This window comes from Drosophila takahashii, chromosome 3L, assembly GCF_030179915.1.
Source record: "Drosophila takahashii strain IR98-3 E-12201 chromosome 3L, DtakHiC1v2, whole genome shotgun sequence".
Taxonomy (NCBI): domain Eukaryota; kingdom Metazoa; phylum Arthropoda; class Insecta; order Diptera; family Drosophilidae; genus Drosophila; species Drosophila takahashii.
In genome coordinates, this window is record NC_091680.1 from 29,933,753 (window position 1) to 29,959,013 (window position 25,261).

Sequence of the window (25,261 nt, forward strand, 5' to 3'; positions counted from 1 at the left end):
GGTCCTTCATGTTGGTCGTGTTACCCGCAGTCTTTAGAACTTTGGCGCAGATGTTGCATTTTGCGCTATTTCCGTCAATTTTTGTAAAGTGCTTCCAGCAAAAGCTTGTCTTTGTTGTTATTCTGTATTAAATACATTTGTAATTGCAAATAACTATATGTATTATATATATTCTTCACAATATACTTACTTTGGCATTGCAAACACAATTAAAGCAAAAAACCCCGAATTTTTTCCGTGCGGCACTGAAACCATATGTGCTTAAACATCGACGTTAAACATCGATGCATCGATAAACATCGGCATAACATAAAACATCGAAAAACATAGGAAAACATCGGCCAAAAAACATCGATGCTTTGTTTTTTTACATCACTACCTCCTCCTCGCTCAGGTCCACGTCCTCGATAGGCGGTCCCAGCGCTCGCATCTCTCTGCTTAGCGAGGAATCAGTATTGTAGCCGTCCTCCGGCCCACCAGGCGCCTCCAGTTCCTCGGCAAGCACCTGCTCGGCTGGGTTGCCTGCAGGGCTTCCGGCAGCATTCGAGTCGCCTTTATAACCTTCATGTAGACGGCACTGAACCCAAAGTTCAGCTTGCCTCGAGCATCCTCGATTGGCGCCACCGACTCCTTATTTAGGACCAAAACCGCCTGGTTTGGGGACGTCCCCTTCATGTTCCTCCACCTTGACGACTCTCCAGTCCTTCGTGGGGAGGTGCGGATTGCAAACTTGCAGCATGTAGAGGATGTCCTCCGGGGCCTTCATGGCTGCTGGGAGCCAGATCCGGTCTCGGGGCCTACTGGGGACGTCGCACCAGTCAAGTGCGACAATATTCGCCCCTTCGTAGACCGCACCGAGCTTACTGGCCGCCTGCTTGTACAGGTCAGCCGACCGCTGACTATCACAGGCTACCACTTTAACGCTGCCGCCCAGCAGGGCGGTGAGCATGGGTTTTCGCGGATCATGCGCAGGCAAATAATGGAAAGGTTGGACTCCACTGCCTTCCACTTATTCCGGGGGATCCGTCCTTCCGGGTTTCCCTTGTCGATAAGACCGAGTAGATCTCGATCCTTGGTGATCTCAGCGAAGGAGACCGAGGGCTGGACCTTAGATCTCTTCGCCGAAGGTCCGGGTAGCTCGACGGATCGTTGCCGCTTCGTCTGAGCACCTTCTTGAGTGGGCTTATCCTGCCCATAGTTGGTAAGCACCAACTTTGCCCACTCTAACTTCTTCAGCCATTCTGGCGAAGGTGTGGCAATGTTGCTCCTTGCATATGAGCGCAGAGTCTGGGCGGCAGTCCGTCTTTCCGCGTAGGTGTAGTTGCCACCAGTGGGTGGCCCGATCGCCTTGGCTGTGCCTACCGTTGCCTTTGGTGCAATTGCTCCTGAGGCAGACGTATCGGCTGCCAGCTTTCTGCCACCCAACACCCCCAATTTGGGATGTGGTCCCTTCCGGACCGTGATGGTGCTTGCGTTGGAGCCAGTGCTCTGCATTTCTGTGGGTTTTTTAAGAGTTCCCGTCTCTGTGTTAATTTGTGTTGTTTTGTTAGTTGTCTCCATATTAGATCCCACGAGTTGCGGAGAAGGGGAAGGACCACCCGGGCAGAGATCCGCGATGCCCGGGTAAGGCGGTAATTAGTACAGGGGGTCGCCATGTCCCTGAGCTCACCGTTCAAGACTGGGCTAGTTTTTGACCCGGGCCCCCAGCCAGGCTGACTCTCGGCACGGTCCGAATTACACCTTAGTCCGGCCCGGAGTGAGATGTTGTTTGGGAGAGGAGGGGGGTAGGTGGTGTGTAGGGTTTTTGGGTTTGTGTAGAGCAACTATTTAGATGCGGCTGAACAACTCGCATCGTCGGTACTGCGTCGATGAAAGATACCCGCTGGCTGTCCGGGGCTGATTATTTGCTGGGGCTTCCGCCCCAGCCACCAGTTTATTCACAGCTAACCTCCGGAAGTAGAAGTCGTTCGCTATCCGCAACCTGCGACCCGCTCGGATGCCCCAGCTGGGCGGCTTCGGAACCATCTCACAAGTTCTTCAGGCCGAGAAAGTCTATTTGGACTTAAAATTTATATGGGATGAAAATTTTTAAGGTCAAGTACAGACTTGTTAGCTATTATAAAGTCATTCCTCCTTAAATCAAAGTCAATAGACTTAAATTAAGGAACTTTTTTTTTCTGAGTGTAGAGTTAAATTTTCAAACCAGGATTCGTGACGCATTCACTGGAGGCAACTGTGTGTACCGTGGCAACCTAATATGGCAGCAGCGCCAAAAGAAGATTGCCAGCAGACTTAAAATAAAAATGTGGCAATACTCATTCATAATATTAATAATCGTTGTATTTCTTAATCTCAATAAACTTAAATGGCAAATATACTTCGTCATAAACACACCAATTTGGGTCAAATCTCAGAATCAATCGAAACTTTTTTTTTCGTTAGAGGATGTTTGTTTAATAATCGTTGTGTTTTTTAATCTCAATAAACTTTAATGGCAAATATACTTCGTCATAAACACACCAATTTGGGTCAAATCTCAGAATCAATCGAAACTTTTTTTTCGATAGAGGATGCTTGTTTTGTTTTGTTTTTTTTTTATCTCTTACCGTTTATTTTTCAGTTATGCATCACGTAAGACTCGTTTGAGTTATTTTAATATTTGGTAAGAAACTTTGTGGGATATCTTAAAATCTTTCAGGAAAATATTTTTAAACATTTTTTAATTTAAAAAAGTATTTTTAAGAGAATTTTAAATTAAAAAATTCTGTACGATGGAATACACGCGATTTCCGAAAAAAATAATTATCCTCTATTGCTTCATCAATTCTGAAGTCGGCGAACATAACGTCGGATTGCAAGCGGTTTTGAAAACCTCGATTGATGAGAGATGAGAACTCGAGAAGATTAGTCGTCGTTGAGCGACGTTTAAAAAAATCATGCTGAAACGGAGATATCAGACTGCTGCAGAGGCGAGAAAGCTTAGCAACTTTGCATCAAGCAACAACAGAGCAATGTGTAAGAAGAGAACAGCAATACGACCACGGGAGAGCAGGAATAGTGCTTTCCCTTTCTTACACGTTGCGCTGTTGTTGCTTGATGCAAAGTTGCTAACCTAAAATCGTTGTCTTTACTAGTAGGCAGGGTTCATAAACATCACTCATTTGAAATATCCCTCAAAAACAAGCCGACTGTGATGAAAATAAATAAATACCAATCACGATACAAACAAATTGTCATCTTTACGCATTCAAATACATATCGCTCACTGATCGAAAAATATTCATCATGAGTGAAGAAAATAAAATGATGAAAAAGTGTGGGAAAAAAATATCCCTCACGAGTGATAAAATGATCATTGACAATATTGTCAAAGACAAACTCAAAAGCGTGTTCAATTTACTATGGACAGAAATAAAGTAATTGATCCGTCTGTCTGTCTATATGAACGCTGAGATCTCGGAAACTACAAAAGCCAGAAGGTTGGAATTTCCCAGACATATTCTTGGGCTTTCTACGCAGCGCAGGTTTGTTTCCTCGAGGTGCCACACCCCCTAACGCCCACTATCACCTTTATCGACTTAAAAATGTGTCTGGCAGCTACATCTTTTAAGATTTTAAAAATATATAAATGCAATTTTATATTGTTTAAAAATACTTTTCAAAATGTAGAAGACATTTTTCAAATTGGACCATTCATTTAAAAGTTATGCGAAATTATAACTCCATCTCCCTCGCACTGCTAGCTGAGTGACGGGTATCAGATAGTCGGGACACCCACCCGACTATAGCTCTTGTTTTTTTGTTCAATAGCTCAGACGCTCTTGTATTTATTGTGAAACAAGAAAAGAAGCTAGCTTCGGCTGCAGCCGAAGCATATATGTATACCCTTGCAGATAATTCCCAATAACTTACAAAAACATTAAATTAAGATTTACTTGCTTATATGTTAAAACAATCGAAATTTTAGCTGCTTTCGTATTATTTTGGCATTACTTTTTTGATCCTTCCTATGGGAGCTATGTATATAGGCGTTCGAATTTTGTTAAATTTAATTCAAAATTTTTAAATCTTATAGAAAATATATCTCAGTAAAAAAGAGGATGTAACCAAAAACAACAAAGATATAATTATACCCGTTACTCGTAGAGTAAAAGGGTATATTGTATTCGTGCCAAAGTATGTAACAGGGAGAAGGAAGCGTTTCCGACCCTATAAAGTATATATATTCTTGATCAGGGTCACTGGCCGAGTCGAAATAGCCATGTCCGTCTGTCCGTCTGTCCGTCCGTATGAATGCTGAGATCTCGGAAACTCTTGGGCTTCCTACGCAGCGCAAGTTTATTTAAGCCGAGCGCCACGCCCCCTCTAACGCCCACAATCGCCCACTAACAATTTTAAAATGTGTCTGGCGCCCACACCTTTATAAATGCAATTTTGTTGTGTATAATTATACCTACCGAAATGTAGAAGACATTTTTCAAATCGGACCATTCAACAAAAAGTTATACGAAATCAAAAAAATGGTATATATCCATCTCCCTCGCACTCCCTTTAGCCGAGTGACGGGTATTAGATAGTCGGGACAACAACCCGACTATAGCGTTCTCTCTTGTTTTTTCTATCAATTTCCATTTAATTTTTCAAAATTTTTAAAAAATAATATTCCTAAGAGTAGAAGGTAATATTTAAAAAAACACCGAAGCTAGAAATTTTAACGTTTTTTTTTCGATCTTTACTGTCCGATCCGTCCGGTTCCGACTTATATATTACCTACAATAAAAAAAAGGACTTTTGGGAAAGTTTCATCCCGATACCTTAAAAACTGAGAGACTAGTAGAATCAGACGGACGGACAGACGGACAGGGCTAGATCGACACGTCTAGTGATGCTGATCAAGAATATGTATACTTTATGGGGTCGGAAACGTCTCCTTTACTGCGTTGCAAACTTCTGACTGAAATCATTATACGCTCTGCAAGGGTATAAAAATGAAGGTCCAGCTGGTTCTTAGAAATAAAAAAAAATTAGTAAAATACGGACTCTGCAAAAATGGAACTGCAATATTGAAAACTTTAGAAAAACCCTAAATTCTCCAAAAGAGGATGGCGTATTTTTTTGGTTTTTTTTTCAAGTATACCTCCTGACTAACAGAACACATCAAAGCAAGTTCGGTTGCAAAACATTCAGTGGTTTTTTTCTAAAAATATTGCAAGAATTCGGACGCAACAATTACGGACACGACATGTTGTTACTTAACAAAAATTGCAATTTTTTATTTTGTCAAAATGGTAAAGAGCTTTATACGTGTTACTAAAGTTTCTGCACTAAAGTTTTATATAAAAGCTGTACGACTCGGTGGTTAGAATTTAATTAAATTCTGCTAGTAAACGCAGAAATGTAATCAAAATACAACTGTTTACACACAAAAAAATTTGCTTGGTAAAATTGACCAACAAAGATAGTTACGTAACTATTAAAATAGTTACGTGTATTTTGTTTTTGCTTTGGGTTTGTGTCTTTGCTAATGGTGTGTATTTTGTTGTTGTGAAATGACTATTTACTTAGTAGAATTGACAATTTGGCTGGTTGGGGCCTGTTTGACAATTATTACAGTTGATTTTACCAAGTTTTTTTTTGTGTGTAAGAATATATCCCTATCTTAAAAAAAATAAGCTAGACTTAGAATTAAAAAGCATTTTATTACATTTTCTTTTTAGTAGTAAGACGCATACAAATTTTGAATTGTTTTTTACTGGATGTATGGTGCATTTTCGAATCTGTGTAACACTTTTCCACTTTATCTTGCAGTGGTAATACAATTTCCTCCACTTCTTTAGCACCAATGTAGAAAAGGTGTACTCCATGTACATTTTATCAAAAAAAAACACCTCTTAACGAGGTAAAAAACTAGTGACGATCGCACCTTCAACATACAAAAGTTCTGATATCAACATTTGTGACGAAAAATTATTACACTCGTCATTAAATAGACTTTCTAATATTTTCTCATTCGGCCCGCCCTAGCAAACTATTCCAGTCTTTTTCCCTTCACAGGCATTTTCTACTGCAGCGTGCCGAATGAGAAAATATTAGAAAGTCTATTTTCAAAAGGAATACAATTAAAACATTGCGAGGGGGCATTTATCCCCAGCGGCCCCAACAGCTCCAAATTTCGAAATTTTCACTTTTTAACTTTCACCGCTCTCTCTCCCAAGCCAATTGATTTTCTTAGAGTCTTGGTATGCAATCCTGTTAGTTTTTGCAATACCTTTCGATAGGTGTATCATTCATTATGGTCGGACCAACACAGTAGATTTTCATTTCTTCGTGTATATATAGTAGTCGCCTTCGCACACTCTCCTGGTGCGCTTCGTCACTACATGGACTGCCGTCCATAGTGATTGAGCATATTAAAACAATTTTAAGGGACTGGATAAGTGTTTTCTCTTCGATAGCCAAATTGTTTTTAAATAATACAAATATTAATAAATAAGGTATATGACAAGAATATGCAAGGCCTTCGACGTTTTTCATAGGTGCAAAAAATACCAAAAAATTATGAGCAATTGTTTTCTAGACTTTAAATTTTTATATGTGTCGCGAATTGGACGAGTGAAAAGAAAATATTAGTTTTTTTGATTACGGACGCGATATTAAAAATGTTTAGAAACGAACTTCAAAGAAGACATACATAAAACACAAGACAACAAAATGTGACATGGGATCGATGTCCAGGCCTTCCACCATTCTAAAAATGAGGCTTTTCTAATCATAAGTTGCCACTAAGCCTGTAGTCGATCAGCTCTGGTATTTGCGGTATCTTTAATTTAAGAAAATCACAAATTTCCTTTGACTTTTGGGATATGTCTTCAAGAGTAGTCAACCAATTTTGGTAATCTTTTCGGAATTCAATAGTTACATGTCTCTTTTATACGGTTGGAAAATTCAATCTAACTTAGGGCCGGTTTCTCGAGTCCCTGTCAAAGTCCCTGATAGCTATCTGTTCGAAAAACTTAATTACCAGATAAACTGTTCGTAAAAGCAAATCCGCTTTCTCGACTGCTTTAATTTATCTGAACGAGAAACAATTACAGAGTGCTATTAACGCACAGAATTGTGCTGTAAAGCGCAAAAAATGGCATGCTTCGATTATTTCATCAGCTGTTTGGGTATAATTTAAAGGAAAAGTCAGCTGTGATTTCGTTTCTTCTTCATAGTTGGCTTTGGGAAATCAGCTGTCATTCTATCGAGTCGAAAACGCTTAACAGGGACTCCGAGTCCCTGTCAAAGTTAGCTCTCACATTTATGCTCGAGAAAGCCAAAATGCCTTAGCAGGGACTTTATCTGTTCGAGAAATGTTAGCCGGCACTCGAGAAAACGGCCCTAAATCACAAAAGAAGGTGGGAGCATTCAAAATTTTAAATTCACAGCAAAGTTAAAAAATCTTCATTTGTGAACAGCGTTTAAAAATTAAATAAATATATTAATCCATCAATATTAAAGAAGTATTAAATTTTTCCTGATAGCATTTGCCTTAAACTAATTTGTACGATTGGTTGCTTGATCTTTCGACTTCCACAGAAGGCAGAGCAATATTACGAAAACACAAAAAAGTCTTGCTGAGATATACAGTATATTTTGCTCGTGTTTAAATTAAACTTTAAAAGCTGCATATCTTCGTGTAAAAAATTAATTTGAAAGGAAATGTAATTGATTTAGAAAATATAGATGCCAATGCTATTTCTAAACCAAAAAAGAAAATATTCCGTCAACGTTTCATTTTTGGGGTTTGGTTTTTCCTGGTAATGCCCATATGGGCGGTTCTTTTACAAACCGAACACCTTTTATTGGCTCACATTTTTGATTTGCCTGAAACTTTTTTTACACGTACTATTCGGAAAATAAGTAAACACGTGTATCAGGATTTGACCGAAAAAAAATTATTTTCCTAGTTAGAATTTTTTTAAGTGTGCCAAAAATTGTTAAATTTGAAAAAGTACCCTCTCATTGAAAATCTGTATCTCCGGTTATATGAATCCAATTGACTTCATGTCTTTTGCATTAATTCCTCTAAAACCTCTCCTTTCAAAATAAAATTTAAAAAAAAATTGTTTTTTTAATTTCTTAAAAATAAAAACAAATTAAGATTTAAAAAAAATTTTTAACTATTGCCCCCACAAAAAAAAATTTTTTTTTTTATTTTAATACTTGCGCCATATTGTTAGTTACAATCGGTTTTTGTAAAAAGTTGGAGCCACTTTTAGTTTTTTAAATATCGAATTTGTTTTAGCAAGGCCTCGGCTTTTTTCTATGAAAAAACGTCGCAGCAAGTAGATCTACTCTCTCACTCTTATCGGATCCTAATGGAATTTATGTTTTCTCATTGTTTACTAGTCCTTTAACAATTGTTAATGATTAAAAGTTAAGTTTTAAGTTTTTTGACAATTTCTGAATGACAAAAAGTAAAAAGTCATTTTTTAATCAATTAAAAACTTACAACTATTTATTTAACCGTCTATTTAATAAACAATAATTTTAAATTTTTTTTATATATATTTTTTTATATTATGTAATTTATTAAACATTTTTAAATATTTATTTTTAAATTAAAAAAAAAATTAATTAAATTTTATAATTTTTTATTTTTATTAAATAAATTTTTTTAAAAACTTAAAAAAAAAATATTTAAAAATGTTTAATAAATTACATAATATAAAAAAATAATAAATAAAATAAATTTAAAATTATTGTTTATTAAATAGACGGTTAAATAAATAGTTGTAAGTTTTTAATTGATTAAAAAATGACTTTTTACTTTTTGTCATTCAGAAATTGTCAAAAAACTTAAAACTTAACTTTTAATCATTAACAATTGTTAAAGGACTAGTAAACAATGAGAAAACATAAATTCCATTAGGATCCGATAAGAGTGAGAGAGTATATCTACTTGCTGCGACGTTTTTTCATAGAAAAAAGCCAAGGCCTTGCTAAAACAAATTCGATATTTTAAAAACTAAAAGTGGCTCCAACTTTTTACAAAAACCGATTGTAACTAACAATATGGCGCAAGTATTAAAATAAAAAAAAAATTTTTTTTTTGTGGGGGCAATAGTTAAAAAATTTTTTTAAATCTTAATTTGTTTTTATTTTTAAGAAATTAAAAAAAAAATTTTTTTAAGAAATTTTATTTTGAAAGGAGAGGTTTTAGAGGAATTAATGCAAAAGACATGAAGTCAATTGGATTCATATAACCGGAGATACAGATTTTCAATGAGAGGGTACTTTTTCAAATTTGACAATTTTTGGCACACTTAAAAAAATTCTAACTAGGAAAATAATTTTTTTTCGGTCAAATCCTGATACACGTGTTTACTTATTTTCCGAATAGTACGTGTAAAAAAAGTTTCAGGTAAATCAAAAATGTTAAATTTTTTTTTTGCCCAAATCTGTTCGGTTTGTAAAAGAACGGCCCATATATGTAATACATTACACTGTGCACCTCGATGGATGCTATATTTTTGGATTCGTTACGAATTCCCAAGTAAACTGCGTTTTCCAAAAAGTTCCCCGACGCAAGGATTCTTAGCAAAAGGACCTCAAAGTTCGAAAAATGCTGCGATTGGCCAACTTTGCGGAGCTCTCAGAGGCAAATGGATGCATGGTTTGATTCGACGTTAAAGTTTTTTAAAAGATACACTCTTTATCTTTCAAACCCCATACTTAGAATAATTTTAGGATTTTTTTAAAGGCAGAAACAAATTCTAGAAAACATAGTCAAAATAGTGTTGCCGCCCTGTGTATTTTTTTCGTAACGAATCCAAAAATATAGCATCCATCGAGGTAAATTTTTGATGCTGCATAGTGTTACGTATGTATATACTTATTTTATATATATTTTTCCACCAGTTTATATATTGTAACATGCTAGGTGTAATATAGTACACTATGTAATTATTGTACTTTATATAAATGCTAGCTTTAGTTGTAATATTAATGTTGTTATACATAAGTTGCATTAATCTACTCTGGTCACACTTATCGATATCGTGAGAACGGATCTCCTCTCTCGAGAGCCTAAAACGGGGGTTGAAATGGAGTTGCCTGCGAGCAATGAGTCAGTTCGAATTAAAAGATCAAGGAAGACAGTGTAAACCGATTGTGAACTTTACAAAGACAAAATAAAGAACTTGTGGAATAATTAAAAGAACATCCTGATACAATCTCAGAAGTGGGATACCGGAAAAAAAAACCAACAAATTAAAATAAATTTAAAACTTGAATTAAAACGGAAATGGTTTTAGAAATCAGTGACGTGTCTGTGACTCAATTAAAAAGGTGGTTGGAACTCCTAAATTTTCCGACAACTGGATCTAAGGCCGAACTTTTTTCGCGAGTCGCCGGTGTGCCACCGGAAAACCGAGGCTCCGTCCCACAAATCAGTCAGGAGGACGGAGAAATAAGGGATACGGGATCCACATGTTCGGAAGACGAATGCCCCCAGTTTCAGAGTCAGAAGGAGCCAAATTGTGGTGTGAAAACTATGGAGGAGTTGCGCGCAGAAATCGAAAAGGCCCAGAAATGTCTAGAGTTTCTACACATGCAGATCGACAGCGTCACTTCGGGCAGCAGCGGCAGTGGCGCCGAAACCAACGTTTCGCCGAATTACGTGCAGACAGACGCCAGCAAAAGCAACGGTTCTCAGAAGTTCGAGAACATGCAAGAACGAGAGATGCAGACAAGTGGCGACAAGAATCGAGGAACTGGCGAGACAAACAACCATTCGACGAACGGTGTGTAGACATGGAGCGGCGAGAACAGCGGAGTTGAAAACGGAGAAGATGACGAGAGACGCGCCAGTTCTGCGAATGCGGTACAAAGGAACGGCGAGAATTTTCTAGAACTTGGCGGCACACGGTGGTAACAGTGGCAGTGTTGCAAACCAAAATTCGAATGCAAACATGCTACTGCGCCCAAGTGGAAGGGTCGATGGGGAGTTTTCTTCAGCTGGATTTAATTTACCTAAAGAAATGTTGATGGATTTCTCGGAAAAAATTCCGATTCGATCGTGGATATCCCAATGGGATAATATATCCGCGTTGTACAACTTGTCGGACACCCAGCGCAGAGTTTTGCTGATCAGCAAACTTAAAGGCAGTTCGTTGCAGTGGATGCATGCTGATGCATCGCGATTCATTAAACCGACAAGTGAGTTGTTGCAGCAATTACAGCTCGCTTTCGGCGGCAACGAGTCAAAGGCTAAAATGAGGCGGAAATTCGAGGCGCGCCTATGGAAACCGGAGGAAAAATTGGCTGTGTACTTCGAGGAAAAATGCAGACTGGCCCGAGATGTCAACATGGAGGACGATGAACTACTGGATGGCCTGATCGTTGGCATTCCGACGGTCAATCTACGCACTCAGGCAAGTTGCAATGTTTCGACAGTCCAGGAAGGATGCTGAAAGCTTTTGCGGATATTAGGTTGCCAGCAAGAGGTCCAGGAAAAAACAAGATGCAGACGTTCAAGACCGATCCGACGAGCAAGGAGACGCGTTGCTATAACTTCAATGGAAAGGGGCACTGGGCCAGAAAGTGCACCAAACCGAAGCGGACACCAGGGACTTGTTATGCGTGTGGAGCTGCCGATCATTTCATCAGCGGATGTCCACAAAATAAGAAGCAAGATGTCAATAATTACGTAAGATTCTTTAAAATTTTTTGTTTTGAAAACCCTAACCAGCCAATCATTACAGAATGCTTAATAGATTTAGGAAGCCCAGTATCATTAATCAAAAAATCGCTTGTACCAAGAAACATTAAACTAGAACCTCAAGAAGAGACTTATTTTGGAATAAAAAAAAGCTTATTGAAAAGCGTTGGAAAAATGTTATGCTTTGTAATGAAAAAAGAAATAAAGACTTCGTTTAATTTAATTGTTGTGGCTGATGAATCTATGGGCTGTAATATTGTGCTAGGCAGAGACTTTATGGAAGCCTGTGATTTAAAAATTAATTTAGAAACTTTGAAAATAATAACTGTCGAGAGTGTACTCAAAAAAGTATTTTATCTTAAATATAGAAAAAAATTTTTTCTGTGCTTTAAAAAGATATTTTATAAAGAGGCAAAATGTTCTAATCTTCAGAAAAATTTTCTAATCTTCAAAAAAATTCTCTATTAAACGAGTTTTTTTTTAGAAATTTTTTTCTCAAATACAGAAAAATCAATTTTTTTTCTAAATTATAAGGTTTATTTTTCTAATCTTCCTTTCTTTATTTGAGGTTTAAAATCGCCATTGATTTTAGAAAAAAAAGACTAAACTTTTCTAAAAATAAAAAAAAATTGCCATTGACATTATAAATATTTCTACATAATAGAAATATTGTTTTTCTAAAAACAGAAAAAATATTTGAAGATTTTTCTAACATAGAGAAAAAAATGTGTGATGTTAAGAAATATTTTCCTAGAAAATAAAAAATTTAACCGTATTTGTTCAATTTTCCTTCTTATACACTTTTCAGAAACATTTTTTTTAGCTCAAGAAGAAATCGCTATTAATCGAAAAAAATGTATTGCATTTTTTTTTAGCTCATGAATAATTATATTTTGAAAAAAACTATGTTTAAGTTTTTCAAATTTGAAACATTCAATTACTGTTACTATTGAACCATAATAAATATATAAATATTAATATTAATCAATAAATATATTCGGTTTGACGATTTATTAGAGACTGAAAGAAAATGCTGCACGCAGGCAGAACCAGAACATAAAGAAGAAAAAGGATTCGTTACTCGTTACATAAGTGTATAACTTAAAAAGGAATAAGACATACAGTGGTGCATATGCAAATATTTTCAACACTCCTTCTCACCGCGATATATCTAATTCAAGAGATTCCTTTTAGTTTGTAATACATTTGTGTGCTTAACTTTACATAGGGCTTTAGTTAGCACATCTGAAATCATATCTTCGGTTGGAACATATTCAATATCAATGACATTCTTCTTATACAAATCTCTTATGAAATGATACTTGATATCTATATGTTTACTTCTAGCATGAAAAGTCGCATTCTTAGGTAAACATTGTGCGCTCTGATTGTCACTGTAGATCATCAATGTTGGCGCCGTCTCGAAACCCATCTCAGATATCAGCTTCAGCACGTAAGCAGCCTCCTTAGCTGCTGTTGAAAGCGCCACATACTCAGCCTCCGTGCTACTGAGTGCTATGATGCTCTGCTTTTTCGACTCACACGAAAACGCTGCTCCAGCCATAAAGAACGCCCAACCGCTGAACGATTTGCGGTCAGTACAGTCACCTGCCCAGTCTGCATCCACAAAGCAGTGAACAGGCACACCAGTTCGAACATAGTACAACTTCAAGTCCGAAGTTCCTTTTAGGTAACGATGTTCCTTATGGGGGTCACTGCACCTCTGAGCCAACTTTGCCACACAATGAACAATGTCTGGCCTCGTAGTCATTGCTAGGTACAGCAGTGATCCAATAAGCGATTGATACAGCTTCAGGTTGACTCGTGGACAGTCTATCAAAACACATAGGTTCTCATAACCAACCTCCAAAGGCGTTGCATTCGGCTTACAGTCCTCCATGCCATAATCTCGTAACAGCCCGTCGATATACTGCTTATGGCCAATTGCCACACTGCCCGTCTCTCCATTCCGCTCGATCTCCATGCCTATAAAATGATTCAGCTCTCCGCCATCTACAACTGCAAATTCTCGTGCGATTTGAAGTTTTATATCGACAAGGTCTTCTTTTCTGGAACAAGCAATAATTAGATCATCGACATATACAACAATTAAGTTAAACTTTTCGCCGTGGTTCTTGGTATAAATGCACGGCTCACTGGTACATTGTAAAAAACCAATACGCTGAAGAGTATCATCCAATTTCTTGTTCCATTCACGCCCACTCTGCTTCAGACCGTATAAAGACTTGTGCAACCTCAACACTCTTTTTGGATACGCTGTGTCCACGAACCCTTCCGGTTGCCGCATGTAGACTACATCTTGTAGGTCGCTATTGAGATACGCAGCTGAGACGTCCATTTGATGCATAAACATTTTGTTCTCGACCGCCAGTGCAATCACCAATCGGATGGAAGAATACCGAGCCACTGGGGAAAATGTTTTTGTGTAGTTTATGCCGTACTCCTGTCCCCAACCTTTTGCGACTAAGCGAGCCTTAAACCGTTCCACGTTGCCGTACTGGTCTCCTTTAACCGCAAACACCCATTTGCATCCAATAGTTCTCTCACCAGGAGGAAGATCTACAATACTCCATGTCTTGGTGGACTGTAGTTGAGAATACTCCTTCTGCATCGCAAGCTTCCATTCTTCAGCCTGTGTCAAGCTCAAAGCCTCCTTGACTCCACTCGGTACTTGGACGTCGGCAACTCCAATAGCGTTAAGCATATTGTACTCCTTACGTGGTCGTCCTGGCCTTCCAGTACGAATTATCTTAGGTCTACCTGGGCCTCGCTGACCTCTGTTGACGCTATCAACCAACTCGTCTTCACCATGTTCGGCTCCCGACTGTTCGTCTCTTGCAAGATCTCCGTCATTTCCATCATGACCGCCATTTATCTCCTCACCAAAAACGCTTCCATTTTCTGCCAATTCTACGGTCGATATATCCTCGCTTTTTGTTATATCGTGCTCAAGGAACACCACATCTCTAGCTGCCTTGATAGTTTGCGTATCAGGATTGAAGAGTCTATACGCTTTGGCAGTTTCTGAATACCCAACCAGGATATGCTCTATTCCTTTCTTAGAAAATTTTCTTTTCCTTGTCTTGTCAAGCACAATTGCCTTTGTACCAAACACCTTAAGATGGGATACGCTGGATTTTTTTTCCAAACCATGCTTCGTATGGAGTCATGTCTGGCAATGTAGACGTTTCTGATCGGTTCCTCAAATACATCGCAGTCATTATCGCTTCCCCCCACAGGTACTCGTTCGCATTAGCGTGAACCATCATGCTTCTTGCCATTTCCACTAGCGCCCGATTACCAGGAAGTTTTCGAATGCGCCATTAATGTACTCTCTACCATTATCGCTCCGTATAGCTTTAATCTGCTGCCCAGTTTGCTTCTCAGCTAACAACATAAATTCTTTGAATTTCTCAAAAACTTGGTCCTTTGTTTTAAGCATATACACCGATACATAACGCGTCTTGTCGTCTATGAATGTAGCAAAATAACGCGCTCCTTCTTTGGAAACTGTACTCATAGGACCGCACAGTGTAAGATTTTGCCAATCTAGCGGGACTTTTAGCAAAGGTTGAACTATTTTTGAGGTCGATGAGCTTTTAGCAGCACTTTTAGAAATGTTCAACTATTACAAAAACAGGCACAAAACAAAACAAATAATTTTTTTTTGGGAGATAACGGTTTTTAAAGCTGGACTTTAGAAATGCATGCAAAATAGCACTGGGAAGCGAGCAACAGTTGACAAAGTTTAGTCCTATCAATTGCATCGCGTGATCAGTGGGAGCAGCCAAAAGTTATTTTTCCCAGAAACTTTAATCCACTTAATCCACTTTTAAAAACAAACAAATTTTTTTGGGACCAAAAAAGTAAGTGTAGTTTTTCATATTTCTGTTTTTTGGTGGAAAAAAACTTATAATATTCTATCGTATTCTTCGCATTCATTCGCATGCATTCATTCTGATTCAGAATCTAAAATAAAATCTTGCCCATATTTTGCCCAAAGACCTTCTATTTAGAAACGAGTGAAATAAGCCGTGCTGCATTTTTCGAGGTTTGGTCGAAAAACATAAAAACCACTCCGCGAGACGCTCTTGTAAAGCACGCAGTGATGGTGTTTGGCAATGACATTGATCACTCCAAATTGAAATTACACTGTCTTTTGAGTTTCAAAACCGATTTGAGAAATCTAGGAGAGATAAAGCCATGTTTTTTGCTCATAATGCAAGTGGCCTTCAGGTCACATTAAATGGCGAAGACTGGCTTTGCGGGCAGAAGGAAAACGGGATTCAGCTAAATTAATTAATGAATTACCAAATGCTCCCCCGTCCACGGGGACTATAATTAAGAAAGCTAAATTATCTTCTAATAGCACTGCAAAACACCTTTCAGCAGATCAAGCACTTGCCCTTCTGATAGAAATAGAAGTACAATACCACAAAAATAGTCTGTCCAAAATTATATATATATATATATACATTAAGGAGCCAAAAATGTTATGCTATCCTACTGGTATAAAAGTAAGAAATTCCTATGCTGAAATTAGTTTACAATCCATTATTGATCATACCGTAAAACTGCTGATAAGTGCTCAAGAAGACATTTTTGAGTCACTGTCTCCACTAGACGATGTACACATGAAGTTTGAATTGTTACCATTTAATAAAAAAAAATCTTAGAAATATAGACCAAAGTTTTTTTGTTTTTTTTATCAATTATCTTTAATATAAAACCTTATTTGCAGCTGCTCAGCTTATAATATCGAAGCTACAGCTAAAAACATGAGCATATAATCAAAATTCAACATTTTTCAAAAAAAAAAAAAAAGTGGTCTCCAAAAATTAAAAACAAAATTTTTTAAGTTGGCGAAAATTATAACAAAAAATAAAAAAATAGTTAAAAATGTCGAACATTTTTTTAAATATTTTTTTCTGGGGTTTTTATCTTAAAAAAAAACAGTTTTTTTTTCAATTTTTAACGCCCCCAAAAGTGCCACGCCCATTTTTCTATGTCCAACATAATCGTTGGGCTTACTAGAATATTCACTCAAAATTTGAAGCCGATATCTTTAAAAATACGACTCCTACTGATTTAAGTCCCCCTAGATTGGCAAAATCTTACACTGTGGACCGCTTACGTCCGTATGGATCAGTCCCAACACTTGGCTCGAACGATTTTCCGCCACTTTTGGGAATTGTTTCACGCATATCTTGCTTTTCGCACACGTCTCGCAAACAAAGTCATTCGTGCTACCGGTTACTCCGCATAGACCATACACCAATTCTTTGCGAATCATGGATTTTAAACTTTCGAAATTCAAATGTCCAAATCTATCGTGCCACGTTATTACTTGATTTGTTTTCCCGTTTGCAGCAAAAGCCTTTTTTTTCTGATTTTCGAAAATAAACAACTCATTCTGTTTGTTCGCTTTTAATACCGTTTCGCCGCTCTTATTCTTGACATTCGCACAACTTTTCGAAAAATTTATTTCGAAACCGTTATTAGTTGCTTTCGACACCGAAATAAAATTACACTGAAGGTTTTGTACGAACAACACATCAACCAATTCAATAATGTTTTCTTGCCAAAACAGTTTTACTGTTCCAATGCCTTCAGCCTCGATGTAATTTTCTCCAACCAGCTTTTTTTTTCCTTATGCTCACGAATTGAAACAAATAACGATTTATTTGCACATAAATGGGCTGTTGCCCCACTGTCAACGCACCAAATATTTTTCGTTAGTCCACTTTGACTCGCTGCGGCAGCGAAAACCGAGAACGACGTTTTGTTCTCTCCGCGTTTGCTCTCGCTATTGGTATCCTTTTCTGGCCTTGCGTTTTTCTTTGAGTAGCACTTTGCCGAAACATGTCCGACCGCAGTTTCAACATTCCACATTTTTCATGTCTTTCTTATGCTTGGGCTTTTCCTTTTCGGCACGCGACGAGTACATTTTCTGTTCCGCTCTATTTGCCATTTTGTCTCCCACTTTTCGTCATTCTCCCTCTTCCAGCAACTTAATTTTCAGAGAACTCAAGGAAGGCAAGGGATCACGAGTCTAATTAGCGATTACGAAATTTTCGTACGAATCACATAGACTGGACAACAAAATTATTACGGTCATTTCTTGATGACGTCACTGAAATTACCCAAATGCACTGCGATACTGTCTGACTCTGACATCTTCATATACAGCAACTGTTTAAACAACTATATCACAGGCCGACAGTGTTTTTGGTGCAGCCCTATGGGCATTAAATTGTGTTAATATAGACGGGTATAAGCATATTTGCATACTTAGTTTTCGCGTTTAACGGGTGGTATTCGTGCAATCGTGGTTTGAAAAAAATAGCAACATTAATTGTTTTGATTTAAGATATCCTCGAGGGTCTGTGCTTAGTTGTAATAAAACATATGCCAAAAAATTGGTTAGATGCCCTTCTAAATAATTGCATTTAAGGTTCCATCATAATTTGAGTCAATCAAAGCCTATGAGCCATTGAAGTAATTTGTTCACCTCTATTCCCAACCAACTTGATGCGATGAACAGGCTTAAAAAAATACAAGGAAAAATATGTGCCCTAAAATATTTGACAGGCATCTAGAGGCGTCCTTCACCGAATTTTTAAGATAAATAAGACCATTATACGTCGAAGGATGGAATTTATAGAATTTTTTTCATAGGAACGTAAAAAGTAACAAGTATTTTTGAGTAACTATTACGTAACGAGTTGGTCGTGACTTCACACAGTAGGTTTTTTAAAGATAACAGTGGCGTAGCCTTAAAATTGTGGGGGGAGATATTTAACAGGCATACTAACCCCTTGAAAATACAAATTTTCGATGTTCGGCGCCTACTGCTAAACAAATTGAAAGGCAAATTTCTACGAATGTGTCAGATATTTATGTAAAATGGAATTTCAAAATTCTTGTTACTTTTCCCGTTCTTACGGAAAAAATTCTATAAATTCCATCCTTCGAAGTACAATTGTGGGTTTTATCTCAAAAATTCGGGAAAAGTCGTCTCTAGATGCCTGTCAAATATTTTACGGCACATATTTTTCCTTGTATTTTTTTAAGACTGTTCACCGCATTAAGTTGGTTGTGAATAGAGGTGAACAAATTACTTCAATGGCTCATAGGCTTTGATTGACTCAAATAATAATGGAACCTTAAATGCAATTATGTAGATGGGCATCTAAGCCATTTTTTGGCATAGGTTTTAATACACTTGGGCAAAGACCGTCGAAGATATCTTAAATCAAAACATTAAATGTTGCTATTTTTTCAAACCGCGATTGCACAAATACCACCCGTTAAACGCGAAAACGAAGTATGCAGATATTCTTATATACGTTTATATTAACATATTTTAATGCCCATAGGCCTGTACCTTCCATTTTGTTGACCTGTGTATTCTACGCGCTGGTCCACTAGGCAGGTGAACACTAGCCATCTTTTTCCAAGCTTCCATTGATGACTTGCGGTGTTTAACATAATTAATCTGGGACGGCTTTATATACAACAAAATACTCGCGAGGGCCTTTTCATCCTTGTTATCAAAGTTTGCCAGCTCCGCAACCGTTCCACTTTCGTTTTAAATTTCACGACCACACACAATCGACCAAAGTTCTGAGTGTACCAGCAGACTTTTCATCTGCACTGCCCACGAACTATAATTGTCACTATCAAGTTTTTCTATTGAGTATTGCGAACTCATCTTGTTCATCTTTTTAAAACACCACCGAATCTCTAATTATCGTATAATCTTTTCGACTATTACACAGTAGTTTTCTTGCTGTCCTGGGCCCATAACCTATTCGGTTTGACGATTTATTAGAGACTGAAAGAAAATGCTGCACGCACACCCAAAAAAAGATCCTGAGTGTCCTGAGTTATTAAATTAACTGTGGGTTAAAATGACACTGCCCCTAGGATCAAATTTTTGGGGTCAATTTGCTCCCAAATGAGTGTCAAAAGTACACCGCGTTTTCAGAAAAATCGCATTTGATACTAAATAGTGTCATTTTGATAAAACTAGGTTCACATCGATCCCAATAATTATCATTTTTGATTTTCGAAGTTCGAAGTTCGGCGATGTTTTACTCGAGTATCGATTTCGTTTATACTTGTCAAGAGTTCGCTCGCGCGCAAAATGGTTCGATGGCCCAGTTGGTAAGGCATCTGCCTCTGATGCGAGAGGTCCCCGGTTCGAAACCCAGATAAATCATAGTAGGTAAAAAGTTTTTAAAATGCATATATATCATTTTAAGAACAAAAATGTTAAGTTGTGTTAGATTACTGATAAAAAAAAAAAAAATAATGGTGTTGCGAGCGGGATTCGAACATAGAAAATGACACCGGCTAGTGGCTCTTTGACACCAAAAAGGGTCAAATTAATATTTTCGAAAGTATTAAAGTGACACCAGAATAGGGTCAATTTAATGACGTTCGGATCAAAGATTTTTTTCCACTCAATAGTGTCACATTGACACCTAAATAGGGGCATATTGATGACTACTTTTTTTTGGGTGTATAAAGTAGTCGAGAAAGCGGATTTGCCTTTACGAACAGTTTATCTGGTATTTAAGTTTTTCGAACAGAAAGCTATCAGGGACTTTGACAGGGACTCGAGAAGGAATAACCAGAAGAGAGCCAGATCAATTTGAGTAAAAATAGGAGAGCAAAATGTGAATAGACTTTGTACAGCGCCTCACGTGATGCTTCCGTGGCGCAGCTAGTAGAGTGCTTGACTGCAAACTGTGAGGCGAGCGGTTAGCGGTTCGATTCCCGCGTGCGGCGACCAAGATGTTTTTCTCAAAATAGTAAGTTATTGGGTTTTTATATTTATAATTTGTAATTTGTACACTCATTTCAGTTATTATTACAGTTCCAATTTGAAACCACCCATGTGCTCAATTAAAGGAAATTCAAATAAGGTAACAAACAAGAACGAAAAAACGAGGACGGAAGCTAACTTCGGCAAGCCGAAGTTTTAATACTCTTGCAGATTTTACGAATGAAAACTTGACTAGAATAGCAACATGAATTAATAAACAACAAAATATTTTATAATTGAAAAAAATAAAATTTTAGCATTTTTCACACTATTGTTATTATGGGAGCTATAGGATATATAGACGTTTGATCGGCACGCGCTTTTACCCTGATCAAGGTATGCGTAAAATAATAAGATTTAGAAAGATTCTTGTCAATAGCTCTTACACTGAGCGAAATATCTTTATTCTGATTGTTCCTATGGGAGCTATAGGATATAGACGTCCGATCGGGTCGGCTTTCAAACTTGATCTGCGTACACATGTTTTAGGACGACTGTGAAAGTTTCAAGGCGCTAGCTTTTAAACTGAGCTCGCAAACGGTATTGAAACAGACATACAGACGGACATGGCTAATAGCCATGAGAGCTGCAACTAGTATGATCAAGTACGATCGATCATCGCGCGATCATTTTCGTTTAATCCGGTAAACTCACTCGGCAACGAATAATCTCGAACAAACCCGAGAGCCAAAGTACGATCCGATCAACTACCCGACTCGCTTCGTAACGATCAATGATGTGATTTTGAACTTCGGGTGTAGGTGAACAAAATGATCGTTTCGAAGCGCTCAATCGTTCCCGATGACTGCGACCTCGAGTCAGTTGTACATGAATAGATTGTGAACGGATTAATATGATTTCTTGTGACGACGAAATATGTTTAATCAGAAATATTTATTCCATATTGTTCACGCCAAAAGGGCGTCTAATTTCGAGAGACAGTGTCGAGCGGCAGTTTTCTCCAGATGTCCACATCTCGCTCGCTCGCACTGCCCTTCTCTCTCCCTCTCCAACTCTCCCGCAACTCTACGCTCCGCTCTGGAGCCGCTAAGTTAAGCTTCATGTAATTAGTTCCTATTTTCAAGTGCACTAATAAACAGCCGCACGTCGCGCAAAACCCCGAAGTTTTCTACCCGTGTTTTTTTCGTTACAACTTCTGCGCGGAAATTCATCCGCTTTTCCTGGGACTCATCATCTCTTCGACAATCAAACCACCCCCGACCCAACATTTGGTCCTTCGAGCCGGATCTTTGGACTTCCACTCCTGGTTTTTCCGAAGATAATCTCCAGCGCCTACGGTGGCTTGAACCGTTTCAGCTAAGTTCCATTTCCAATTGTTATTATTTGCCGGTCATACAGCCAGTTGTTCGAACCCCATTTCGTTCAATTTGTTGTATGATTTCTTGTCTAAATCGAAAAGCGATTAAATCCGACGCAACGGCATTTAATATATTATTCAATTCCTTTTGTTTGTGCGGCATTTTTTTCCATTCCCTTATGCCGTACACTTCAAAAAATTCCGTGCAAAGTTGCAAGTCCATAGTGCCAAATTATTCCAATTATAAATAAAAATATTCCTAAAAACTCCAAGTGTGTGTAAAAAATATAAACCAGCCGCAGTAAAAGTTTCCTATTTTTTAAATTGTTCCGCAAAAATTGCACTCTGCATTTTTTACTGTGTTCCTGCTGCGCGTACATATTCACATAAATATTCTAATACAGTTTACTTATGCTACTCTGCATTTAAAAATCAAATCCAAGACCCTAATGACACAAACATATTTTTCTAAATATATTTTCGTGGTCGATAACCTACATTTTTCCGTGTGTAAAAAATATATAGTCCAGCCACAGTGAAAATTTCAAAATCAAAGTGATCCGCCGAAATTGGCAGCTTTTGTGATTTTACTGTGTTTCCTGCTGCGTGCATATATTTTTACATTAACATTCCAAAATACAGTCCACTTCATCTACATACATTTTTGAGCTAATTGTTTCAATAAAATCCCGCAAACATATTTTGCATTTCAAAGCTATTCCGCTATTCGCAAAAAGTCTCCAGAACTCCCGCAATCGGTGACTTACATTATCCAGCTGTTAGCTAGCCACATATATACATACACACAGCTACGTACTCTCCAAGTATTCGGCAGCGCACAGTGGGTCAAGGGCTTACAATAATTATTACAAAAAAAAACGACCATAAATCCGAATTTAAATATTGTTAAACAATTAATATTTTTTTTGTCCTATCCGTGCACCAGTGTGACCATATTTTCCCTTTGCATAATTTAATAATTATTTATTTTGTGCATACACTTAAATACTTATTTTCGAAATTATTTCAAATCGCCATACAGTTTCTCCACACAATACAGTGTGACCGTATATCCCTACGGACTTTCAATTGGTTCCTAAATTCCAATTCACAATAATTTCCGTGTAAACGATTTCGCAATATATTTTAAACTCCTGTCCGTAATGGCTTCTCAAGCAAAAACCGCCCTTAAGGGGTTATATACCTTTTTTTTTTCAAAAAAACGAAATTTTTTTTTTTGTTGAATCTTAAAGTATATTCCCTAGAGAACATCTTCCCAAATTTTCATACAGATCCGAATAATAGTTCGATAGGAAAACAGCGTTTTGACGCGCTCGACTTCAATAGTTGCAACGTCAACGTAAAACTTTGAATGCGATTATCTCAAAGTCGTGTTTTTCCAAAAGTGCCTTCGCCGTGACCACGATTGCGCAAGAACTATTTGATCGATCTTCTTCAATTTTTTTTTAAATTATTCGTAATGATTGTGCCGAGTTCGTGAACGATTCAGTTTTTATGCGCCAATTTTAATTTCGCAGATCAGAATTTTTTAATAAAATTTTTAGAACTTGAAAAATCAACTTTTTGGAAAAATTGTTACTGTATGCAGAAAAAAGGAAATATTCTTAAAAGTAATCGTTCACGAACTGGATATAACACTATACTAACTAAAATTTTTTAGTTTTTTGATATCAGTTGACCTGCTGGACTTCCATCGTGGTCACCGCAAGCCACTATAAAAAAAAAAGGGTTCCGAAAGAATTGCCATAACTTCGTAAATTATTCATATTTTTTCAAGAACAAAGGCTTGTTGTTTCGATAAAAACATGTACTATCAATAAATAATAACTTCACTGTCATAAAATAATTGCTACACACCAAAAAAAAAATCCAAAGTTCCCTTAATTTTTTCGCTCAAAAAAGGTATATAACCCCTTAATAAATTTATAGTCACAGCTGACACTCTGAGCCATTTTGAAGCCACTTTAAACTTTCCGGGTGCACCCACACCAACGTTATCCGCATCTAAAATCCGTCGCGAGCATGTCAGTTCCTTATGGCAAAAGGTGAATGATGCATATGACACATGCTCCGAGTGCATTGTGGCTGCGGGTGACAGCGCCGCAGACACCAAATCCATCCTGAAGGCGAAATATAACTGAACGTATTCCATATACGAAAGATTTGCTGCTCAGATCCTCGATCAAATACAACAGGGCTCCCCCAAATCATCTCAACCTCCAGCATCGTCTCCCCAAGACTACATTTCGTTTGGCTGTCAGCTTCCTCCGATCGATACGGAGATTTTCTCAGGCGATTATCTTCGCTGGCCGACTTTCCGGGACCTTTTCACGGCGGTCTATATAGACAATCCGAGTCTGACGCCTGTTGAAAAGCTGTACCATTTAAATGCCAAAACTAGTGGCGAAGCTCATTCTATAGTTTCCAAGTCCCCACTCACCAATGATGGCTTCCGTTCAGCTTGGACAAGTCTAACTGAGCGTTTCGAAAACAAGCGATTTCAGGTTAACAGCCACCTAAAAACATTGTTCAATGTGCAATCCATGGCACAAGAGTCTGGGGCAGCCTTAAAGGAACTTCAACACACGATTCAAGGATGTTTAACTGAGAATTGGGACCCTATTCTAGTCTACATTTGCTCCACAAAGCTACCAAAGCTCACGCTCTCATTATGGGAGCAATCCATTCAAAATAAAGCCGAAATTCCCACTTGGCTAGAGCTAGATTCTTTTTTGACTGAGCGCCGTCGATAGCATCCAGTCTGCTAGTTCACTCCAAGTTCCGTCCAAAGTCCCAGCTCGATTAGCAGAACTTCCAAATATAAAGTCCTTCACCACGAGAGTACTTCCAATACCCAAAGGCTGCGATCTGTGTTTAAACGTTCAACTACCTTTGCCTAAGCCGGTCGTGTTTTTCTGTTGCTCCAGAATCTTTTGTTTATTTAGTGATAAAATTTTAAATTTAATCGCTAAATTAGCCTACAAGTTCTGTGGTTCATAAACTCCTCCTGTTCAAATCAAATCCGAGCTCGGACAGTTAATATAAAAGTGTTTAATTTATAAACAAACCAGAAAATTAACTTCAGCCAGCAAACAATAACAAAGCGTCTGCTTTGTCACAGCAAGTATTGTGTTGTTGTTTTTATTCTCCCGCTCTCCTGCTGTACGCCTCTCGGAGCTGCCGGTCCGTTATTACTCTATCGGCACTTTTCCCGCTCTCCGCTTTGTGCGTGTCGCCTAAATTCACCGATCAGTGCAAGCCCTCCTGCTAACTTACGCTCTTAAATCCGAACGTTGTAGCGTGCTGCTCTGTATTCCGCTGCTCTCCACGCGTTGCCTTAATCTTTCGCCGCTCTTACTTT

At 37.8% G+C, this 25,261-nt stretch overlaps 1 protein-coding gene across 3 annotated transcripts in view; it reads left to right on the plus strand.

Annotated features, from left to right (window-relative positions):
- The window catches only part of nAChRalpha4 (nicotinic acetylcholine receptor alpha4), a 510,593-nt gene that overhangs the window by 87,803 nt on the left and 397,529 nt on the right, over positions 1-25,261 (plus strand). The gene's annotated exons all lie outside the window — the stretch shown is intronic.